Genomic DNA, 8,409 nt, shown 5'->3' on the forward strand with positions numbered 1-8,409 from the left:
TTTGCCCGTCCCATCCGGCAAACACCAGTTTATTTATGTATTTGAGTCTGTTTCTGTTTTATTTGTTTGCTCATTTGTTTTGTTCCCTAGATGCCACATATAAACGAAATCACATAGTATTTATCTTTCTCTGACTTCCTTCACTTAGTATAATACCCTCTACGTCCATCAGTGTTTTTGCAAATGGCAAGATCTCATTCTTTTTTTTCTTTTTCTTTATTTTTTATGGTGCGCTCCACGAATTTGCATGTCATCCTTGCGCAGGGGCCACGCTAATCTTCTCTGTATCGTTCCAATTTTAGTATATGTGCTGCCGAAGCGAGCATGATCTCATTCTCTTTTATGGCTGAGTGATATATACTCACATCTTCTTTATCTTATCATCTGTCGATGGACACTAGGGCACTAGGGTTGCTTCCATACCCTGGCTACTATACATAATGCTGCAGTGAACATAGGATGCATCGTTTTGAATTAGTGTTTTTATTTTCTTCGGATAAATGCCCAGTAGTGGAATTACTGGATCATAAGTAGTTCTAATTTTAATTTTTTGAGGAACCTCCATACTCTTGTCCACAGTGGTTGTGCCAACTTATATTTCCGCCAACAGCACATGAGGGTTTCCTTTTCTCCACATCCTCATCGACACCTATTATTTCTTTTCTTTTTTTAAATTCTAGCCATCCTGACAGGTGTGAAGTGAGCTCTCACTTCCGTTTTGATTTGCATTTCCCTGATGATTAGTGATATTGAACAACTTTCCATATGTCTGTTGACTATCTGCATGCCTTTGGAAAAATGTCTATTCAGATCCTCTGTCCATTTTTTAATTAGATTATTGGGGGGTTGGTGTTGAGTTGTAGAAGTTCTTTAGATGTTTCGGCTATTAACTCCTTATTGGGTTTATCATTTGCAAATACCATCTCTCATTCAGTGGGTTCCTCTTCATTTTGTTGATGATTTCCTTCTCTGTGCAAAATCTTTTTTTTTTTTTTAACTTTTATTTTAGATAAAAAGAACGCAAGCAGGGGAGAGGGGCAGAAGGAGATAGAATCTGAAGCAGGCTCCATGCTCAGCACAGAGTCCAACACGGGGCTTAATCCCATGACCCTGGGATCATGAACTGAGCCAAAATCAAGAGTGGGATGCTCAACTAACTGAGCCACGCAGGCACCCCTCTGCACAATCTATTTATTTTGATGTAGTCCCAATAGTTTACTTTTGCTTTTGTTTTCCTGGCCTAAAAGGACATAGCCATAAATGTGTTACTAAGGCTGGTTTCCAAGGGATAACTATGTTTCCTTTTAGGAGTTTTATGACTTCAGGTCTCACATTTAGGTCTTTAATCCAATAGTTTGTTTCCTTTAATTCCTGAGTAGCATTCTATGGTATGAAAGTGCCATTTTTTTCAACCATTCGTCTCTTGAGGGACATTTCCATTGTTTCCAGTTTGGAATTATAACAATTAAAGCTACTTATGAACAATCCTATACAGGTGTTTATCTGAGTATAAATGTTTCCTTTTCTGAGACAAATTCCCAGGAGTATGATTGCTGGGTTTTGCAAACTTTTGTAACAATTTCCTTACTGTTATAATTAGGAGCCACAAATGAGCAACTGTTGCAATACAAGAGGTTGTCAATAAACTCCATCAAAGACAAAGAGAAGTTGAATAAAATCTTTGGGTAATACTGCAAAATTACATTAATCAGGATAATTAGTGACAGCTGCTCTAACAACCCCACAATCAGTGGCTCAAAAGAATAACAGTTTGTTTCGTAATCGTAATCAATATCCATTGTTGATCGGGTGGCCCTTCTGGGTGGCTTCCTCTATTTTGTGACTCCATATATCATGGGGCTTCAGTATCTCAGCTTTTAGGGGGGTGGATGAAAGAGGGAAGAAGAGGCTATGAAAGATGGCTTGGGATGTTTTAAGAGCCAGACATTCATATAGCATGTGCTGCTTTTGTCTACATCCCATTGGCCAAAACCAGTCACATAGTCTCTACCTAACTTCAACGGAGGTTAGGAAATCCTGTCTTCCAAGAAACAGTAATGGAATATCCATCTTTGTGTCAATAATGAACGGCATCTGTGAACAGATGGAAAAATAGAACGTTTTGTTTTTGCTATAAAAGCATTGCAGGTTGAACTACGTCCGGCTTGAGAAAAACTGAATAGCAATCCCTAAATCGCTTCCTATGAAGACAACTGGCATAGTTAAAGAAAAGGTAATGACACTTGTAACAGTACCAATAAGGGTTTATTGGGAGTTATAATCATTAAAGCCATTGGTGCATGCTGCATGTGTTAAACTCTCCTGACTGGGGGCAAGTAATCTTTGGGAGGTACAGGGATGGAGACAGGATACAGAAAGAAGGGGTGGAAATGTGCCAGGAAATGTACCAGTCTCACCAGCCGCACCTGCTAGCTTTCAAGAGCTAGTCTCGTTCTATGTGTTACAGCCAGGCTGAAGTCAGGTTAAGCCAGAATCAGCAAACCATGGCCCAAAGGTCATGCCCAGCCCTCTGCCTGTTTTTATATGGCCTGTGTGCTAAGGGTGAGTTTTATTTTAAATGGTTGACAAAAATCAAAGGAAAGAACAATATTTTGTGACTCTGGAAAGTATATGAAATATAATTCCATTGTCCATAAATAGAGAACATAACCATACTCATTTGTTTCCATATCATCTATGGCCACTTTCACACTGCAATGACAGAATTAAATGGTTATGACAAAGGCTATATGGCTAACGACATCTGAATTATTTACTATCTGGCTCCAGTTCACCAACCCCAAGAATCAGCCATCCAGGCCAAATAGTTTTCAATGGTTTCGAAAATATTAAGTTCATGGAAGGCTATTCCCCTTTTAAAGCCAGCTTTATTTAATGACTTTTTCACATTGAAAAAGTAGCATTGCAATTTTTTTTAAGATCCACTTCGAATAGGCCATCTTCAGCTCCTTGTCACAAGAGCAATCATCTGAGAATTAACAATCCCATTCCTGAGCCTGCAGGGATAATTGTATTGTCCCTGAAATCTGTCAGCCTTGACCCTGGAGTCCCCCATCCAGAAAAAGACCTGCAACATATCTAGCTTTGAAGAGTCCTAAAATATTATGTAACTGTAGCATAATCGTATTATAGGACTGAAAACCTTTAAGTACCATGAAAAAAGATTTTCTCCAGGCATAAAGTGTACATGTGTTTTTAACTGTGTTTAGAAATCGTTAACTTTTTCAAACTTACTTGTTCCCCACGGAGCAGCCGAGTTCAAAAGAATGTCAGCAAAACAACAAATTAAACAAAAAATGTTCCCATACTGTCCATGCTGGGAAATACTTCATCTTTTAAAATAACCTTCAAAGACGTAGCATGAACATCATAATTTAGAGAAATGAACAAAGAGCACTTGGGTTATTTTCACATCCAAGGAAAAGCATGTGAATCTTTTCTTCTAACACCTTAGGAAAACTACCACAGTTCGTGCCTTTTTAACAGCTTGCAAGATGTTTGTTCTCCACATCTGATTCTGCTTTTTAAATGTGTAGTTGGTAAGAGCACTGGATTGGAATTCCAATTGCCTGGAACGCAAATTCCCCTCTAGTCCTTAAGTTGCATGACTTTGAGTCAACCACATGATGGGACTCATACAACACCCACTTTACAGGATATTGTGAGAATTAAATGGGGCACAGCATAAAAAATATGTAGCTCAGTGCCCGGCATGCACCAAATGGTCAATAATATTGTCTATGAGTCAAAATTGCTATCTCATTGGGGAGATGGCAGAGCAATGAAAGTCTTCTGTTTTGTCGCTGGGGCAAACAGAATGCCTGCATGGCTATAACATTTAGAAATAGTGTCAGAGACAAGTAACAATCATTGTCAGCAAAACCATCTGTCAGTGGAGTAAGCACATTCAAACAGAAAGAACCTCTTCTGTGTATCAAGGTAGTGGGTAAAATATATCACGTATATGGACAGAAGTATTATAGGTAGTAAGTCAACAGCAACAAAAAAATCATTTTGCACTAAGCTCTCTTAAACTCCTAGGAAATCTTAGAAGTTATCCAATTCAACCATCTGACTCATTAAGTCATTCTTCCCCTTCCCATGGCTTGGAAAGTACCATTCGTTGAGACAATGCATTTCAAGTTCAGATTATTCCTTTCACTGAGCTGAAAAAAGATTTCTTTGGTGTTTACATTCTTCGGATTAAGTTCCACGCTCTGGAGCCAAATCTGCTACCTCTTGCCTTTGAAAGATCTTGGAAAATTCAATGAGATCGTCTATACTGCCCCTGCACTGACTTCCCTAGTTCCCTCCACTGCTCACCATGCTACGGGATTGGCGAGGCCTTTGCCATCCTGGCCACATCTCCTACTGTGCTTCAAGTACAACACAGCCCCTTTCTTTGTAAAACAGCTCACCTGCCTTGGACTCTGCCCTCTGGCAAATATACAAGCATATAAATTCACCAGGCCACATTGCTAGAAGAAAGCACTCTAAATATGTTCTCCAGCTCAGTCCTGTTTGAGACGACATTTCAAATAAAATTATTTGATCTCTTCCCTGTGTTCTGTTCTGCAGGTCAGAGTCATGTACCGACAGTTCTTTTTTTTTTTTATGTTTATTTATTTTTGAGAGAGAGAGCAGGTGAAGGGCAGAGAGGGGGGAGACACAGAATTGGAAGCAGGCTCCAGGCTCTGAGGTGTCAGCACAGAGCCCAATGCGGGGACTGAACCCGTGAACTGTGACATCATGACCTGAGCCGAAGTCTGACGCTTAACCGACTGAGCCACCCAAGTGCCCCATGTACCAATAATTCTGAAAGGCAGCATAGAAACTGGAACGGCAGGGTGCAGAGCCTGGAGAATTTAAACCTGAATGTCCTGCTGACATAGTTCTCCATATAGTAGATGGAATCTAAACAATACAGAACCCAGCAATTAAATGAATGTGCTTTTCAACATTCATTTCAACCTTATGTCAAGCGTGGCTAAGAGTCTAGTTTTTACCTCCCTTGCAAGCTAGCAAGTAAGCCGGCCACAGTATTGTGGATGCTGCCACATGACATGAGATGCGTGGATCAGAGACAAAGGAGCCTATTACTCAAGGCACGGCAAGCAGCCTCGGCTTCACTTTCCTGCAATTTTCACTTGTGTCGTGTGCCTCACAGGGACAAGGCAGACTAGCACTTGTGAATGCTGAGGACTCAGCAGGGGTTCACCACAGCTGAGAAACCCTGAGCTTAAATCCCCCAATCTTTTCTAGGGCTCTAAGCAAGGTTACCCAGCTTTTACCCTGGAGGGAGACATTATCAGCAAATAACCCTGCCCTTTGCTCCAGTGGGATCCCTATCTATATCTCCCAAGGCTATTCATTGTACAATCATCCTTGAAAAGGATGATCTAGAATAAAAGCTGTCAATACTTCTACTCTTAGACATCCAAACCACAAAGACCCATGGAGAGTGGTCTCCCAGTACATTATAAGATTTTGTTAGGGAAATAGTTAATTTCTCCAGAACAGTAAATCATTCAGTAAGTATCTATTGAATGATCACTGTGTGCTCAGCACTTGTCTACATATTCCTGACCAGGAACTATTAGACCCACAACAATGGGGAAAAATGTAAGATAAGCTAAAGTTAAATCAGGAATGATTCATTCATTCACACAAATAAATATTAAATGTCTAGTATAAGCACTAATATTTAAGTAGTGTTATATGAAAGAATCTAATTCAAGCCCTTTACACATATTAAACAATCATATGAAGTAAATCCTAATATTATCCCTACATTACAGATGTGAAAATAGAGGCCAGATGTATAAAGTAGCTTATCCACCGTCACACATCTAGGAACTCATCTTTGTGCTCAGGCAGTGCCTGTCAAGACGGCAGTCTTACGGGGCACCTGGGGGGCTCAGTCGGTTAGACATCTGACTTCGGCTCAGGTCCTGATCTCACAGTTCATGGGTTCGAGCCCCACGTCCGGCTCCGTGCTGACTGCTCAGAGTCTTACTCCAAGCCCTACCTTGGCACAGACACTGGTTAAAACTGGGGTTCTGTCGTTAGAGCAGGGCCAATTCCTGTCTCAGCAAAGCTGACAATCTACTGAGTGGGACTTGCCCACTTGATGGGGGGTGGGGGGCAGGGGGAGCGGTTGCTTTTAATAAGGAAACCAGCTCAGAAGCAATCACTAGTAGGCTTCAGTAGGCATGAAGCCTACTGGAAAGAGAGAGAAGAGAAAGAAGAGAAGAGAAGAGAAGAGAAGAGAAGAGAAGAGAAGAGAAGAGAAGAGAAGAGAAGAGAAGAGAAGAGAAGAGAAGAGAAGAGAAGAGAAAAAGGAAGAAAGAGAGTCAGGAGAATTTAGAAATGTCAGGTACAAATACCCTGGCGTTCTGAGGTGAATGGAAGGGACACACGTTCTCTGACCAGATCTAGCCCGTGGCAGGGGTGCCAGAGCAAAGACAGCACCAGGAACCCGAGTGCCTACAGTGCCATCCCCCTCTCGGGTACAGGCCGCCCTGGATTCCCCCAGACCAGGTTTTCTGCGCCATGTTAGACATGGCCCTCCAGATGCTATAAAGATGGCCGGGTGCCAACCCCATTCCTGTGGGCAGTCTGTGAACTCTAGATGACCCCCAGGTTATCGTGGGGGTTGCTGAGCCCCATGGCCAGCAACCAGGGGGGTGGAGGGGCGCCATACCTCCTCCTGCCCGGCCTGCGGGAATCAGTCCCTGCCCTTCCCAGCCGGCGGACACCCCTGCAGACACCTTTCTCATGCCCTCAGCTCCTACACCGCGGCAATCCCTCCTCCCTGAAGCCCTCACGTGGTTCGCTCTCGCCGGAGTGTGCCCCTGCCCGACCCCACTGTGGCCAGGGCCCTGGGTGTCACTGCTGTGACTTTACCGTCCAGCTTTCTGGTGACTGCCAAGGGGCCGGGGGGAAAGCCAATGAGGCCAGTGGCAGATGGAAGCCTACAGATAAATTCTTCCCCGTTCCTTTCCTCACCCCCCATCCTCATAGACTCTTTAAAAGGGGGTCGTCTTGGCATCCCTGAGGGTATCCGAGCGACCTTGTAACCTACTTGGGAACACACCAGATTGGGATAGATTTGTTCTCTCCCCTTCCGGGCCTCACCCTATGCTTGTTCCTTCACCCCAACTTCCCCAGATTTCACTCCTAGGAAAGTGTGAGCTGGGAGACTGCAGGCTTGGTCTGAAGGGGGAGAAACTAGAAGGAGGAGGAGCCACTAGTCACAGAAAGTACAGTAAGAGAAAAGGAAGGACAGGCTCTAATACTCCAAAAATATAATGGCTTGGGCTCACCTGGACTCATCATTCTCCAGAAGCCAGATGAGAGGAGGGACCTGACTCCAGGAGATCTCAGAGACATCTGGCCACAGGCCCTTGCATACAGGAATGGGGATCCCCATGGCCACTTGCTCTATACCTCTCTCCGGAGAGACTGAAGGGTCAGGTGGGAGAGTCCCCTACCCTGGGAGCCCAACGATGTGCAGAGCACGGCTTCCCAGAAAGCCAAGCCCTCTGCCGGACCCTCCGTGAAAAGTCCTTCTCTTTGTGTGTCCACATCCCCGGCCAGAGCCCGGTGAGAAGACAACCTGGAGGCTTGACAACAGAGCAGACTTCGTGTGGCCCAGGATCGGGTCACCACTGGTGAGAAGCCAAGCCGATGAGGTCAAGACCTTGGGCACATTACCAGCATTTCAATCTGAGGTTACTTGTCTACCCAACGGGAATGCGGAAGTCCAGGGAAATTATAAAAGACTTTGAAATGGGCCTGGGAGACCCCCGAGTGTCCTGTCAATGTTGGGCATTGCTCCATGGACATCAGGGGTCATTGGATTCCATAGGTGTGTGTGCGTGTGACGGTCCCCAGACAGGCTGTTTGACAATTGGGGAGAGATAGAAGCTAACTTACAAGAAATTGATAAGGTGCCTGCAGATATAGGTACTAGTCTGATTTAGGGCAATACAAATGAATTCGGGCTGGGGGAAACTATAAGTCTTTGTAAGTTAAGTCTGAATCTGAACTAGTTTTTACCTTTTACCCTTCTTAATTAAGGATTTACAACCCTTAACATAACAATATGCAACCCTTCAGTTGCATAAGGTCTTCTAACACTGACAGCAGCCCTGTATAGCAGCCATTACTAACTTGGTATTAGTTAGTAATTAGGTATTGGCCGAGCCACCCAGGCCCCCCCCAAGTGTGTTCATTTTTAAAGATTGTATAAATCCTGTATAAAAATTAAGATAAGGATGGGGCGCCTGGGTGGCTTAGCCGGTTAAGCGTCCGACTTTCGTTTAGGTCATGATCTCGCGGTTCGTGGGTTCGAGCCCCGCGTCGGGCTCTGTGCTGACTGCCAGC

General features: G+C 43.8%; 1 non-coding gene across 1 annotated transcript; it reads right to left on the minus strand.

The window, feature by feature from the left end:
* Positions 1-219: 219 nt before the first annotated feature.
* Positions 220-326, minus strand: LOC144221396 (U6 spliceosomal RNA). The gene has a single exon (XR_013332071.1). It is a non-coding gene; the product is annotated as a U6 spliceosomal RNA (small nuclear RNA).
* Positions 327-8,409: the final 8,083 nt, after the last annotated feature.

This window comes from Crocuta crocuta, unplaced genomic scaffold (genome assembly GCF_008692635.1).
Source record: "Crocuta crocuta isolate KB4526 unplaced genomic scaffold, BGI_CrCroc_1.0 scaffold20, whole genome shotgun sequence".
Classification (NCBI taxonomy): Eukaryota; Metazoa; Chordata; class Mammalia; order Carnivora; family Hyaenidae; genus Crocuta; species Crocuta crocuta.